The 1,977-nt window shown below is 33.3% G+C and overlaps 1 long non-coding RNA gene across 1 annotated transcript; it reads right to left on the bottom strand.

The window, feature by feature from the left end:
- Positions 1–367: 367 nt before the first annotated feature.
- LOC109591890 (uncharacterized) lies at positions 368–1,058 on the bottom strand. The gene is made up of 4 exons (XR_002190060.1): positions 976–1,058; positions 779–931; positions 530–732; positions 368–408 (listed from the first exon to the last, which is right to left on the bottom strand). It is a non-coding gene; the product is annotated as an uncharacterized LOC109591890 (long non-coding RNA).
- Positions 1,059–1,977: the final 919 nt, after the last annotated feature.

Here is a 1,977-nt window from a genome sequence, read left to right as displayed (position 1 = left end):
GCTGTCATTGACTTATCATCATTGTCTTAATATTAATCATTAATTATAATTATCATTTTAAAAAGCTTAAACTATGGATAGTAAATCTCTTGTATCTGCACTTTATGTATGTTTAGGACTAGGATAATGATTATAACGATTCAAATTGTTATCAATTGGGTTATGTTGTTTATGTTAAGTTTAAAGATAATCAAGAAGGAAAAACAAGCAACTATATGCCATGTAAGTCCTTACACAAATATAAGCCTATTTTGACTAGAAGCCTAATGGTACATGTATGTATGCTTATTACATCACTGACTATTACATCACTGACTATAATAACTGATATAATTTTATTACAACAGTCACATGAATAGCACTCACATCAACATTGTGTGAAGGAATGGTGTGTTCACAAGTAAGGAACTAAATAACATAATGGAACAGATATTGTAGCAATTGAATAACAATGTTAACACCATGTCGAGGGACAAAATGTTATTAGAGTGCATTGTGTATATTATAATTAACTTAATAATAAGATTACCTCACTCACAGTAACTTGATATGGATTCTCATCACCTATTGCTCTGTTATCATTCTCATCACCTATTGCTTCGTTATCATTCTCATCATCTATTGCTTCGTTATCATTCTCATCATCTATTGCTCTGTTACTAGTCAGTTGTACAGGTGATGTGGTAATTGCTATATTATGAGTCTCTTCATATTCATTGGAATCAGCTTGTTCTTATAATATCATCATAAACACTTTGCATAATTATGCAATATTTACCAAAATGTACAACCTCTTTTGTTGTCTTGCTTTTTCTTTTAATAGCAATTATCGTGCCGAAACATATTGTTAATATGAACAATATCACTAATACAACACTAGTACTGACTGCACCAGCCACAAGAGGTACAATGTTATCATCAATGCTTTCATCTATTTTCAAAAATATACAACACTTTTCTATGTGTGTGTTATACTTGTTGATGGAGTTTCAGTTTCAATTGTAGCAGTAGTTGATGTAATAGTAGCAACTAATGAGGAGGAATATATTAAAATATACTGTATAACTTGAAATTTTTGTGGAATATAAATTTCATGGTTCTTGTGGTTTTGGGGCTTCCCACGAAATTTAAACCCACAAAATCATTAAAGTGCCATCCCCTTACAGGCTATGTAAAATGTCAACCATGAAAATTAAACCACGAATTGCCCCACTAGGAGCAAACCACGAAAATTTAGACCCACAAAAATTTCAAGCTATATGGTAACAAAATAATTATTATACATTAGCTAACAAAATATTATTTTCTGCCATTACAGACAGTTTTAATCCAATCAGATTGAATCATAAAGGTTAGTAAATATAAATATCATACAGCTTTTGAACAATTTTTTGCAAATTTCAAAATGATGCTTTGGTGCTTTATTGATTATTAAGAAGACAGTGAAAAATAAAGACTCAAAGTGCCTATTAAGTTGCTTAATTGTTCAAAGTCTATTTAAATGGTCAGTGGTAAGAAAGTGCAAGCACGCATTCATAACAAAATTTGGCAAATATTTCTATTGGCAGGGCCGTAGCCAGGAACTTAAAATAGGGGGTTTGGAAATTGCTGCGTGCGAAGCGCGCAGCGAAAATTTGACGAAGATGGGCGTGGTTGGTAGGCATGGTCTTAATTTACACATCTCAGCCATGTGCTGACTCAGCTAAAATGGCTATCTGTGCTTCTCGCTGTTGCCAAAATGCTAATCCTGCTTTTGCAGTGCTGTTCTTCATGACAGGAGCTAATCTAAAACTTTTTTGCAGCTACAACAGGGGGGTTCGTCCGAACCCCCCGAACCCCCCCTGGCTACGGGCCTGATTGGTGCATTTTTTACACATTTTTTACACATTATAGTTGTTTGTATGACAACTATATGATTTAGGAGCCAATTTACTATGCCTATTTACTACTGAAAAATCAAATTGCCGCAGTAATGTA

Source organism: Amphimedon queenslandica, unplaced genomic scaffold (genome assembly GCF_000090795.2).
Source record: "Amphimedon queenslandica unplaced genomic scaffold, v1.1 AMPQUscaffold_6950_Cont21095, whole genome shotgun sequence".
NCBI classification, from domain to species: Eukaryota; Metazoa; Porifera; class Demospongiae; order Haplosclerida; family Niphatidae; genus Amphimedon; species Amphimedon queenslandica.
The sequence above is the reverse complement of the archived record's forward strand: the minus strand, read 5'-3'. Positions and strand labels throughout refer to the sequence as shown.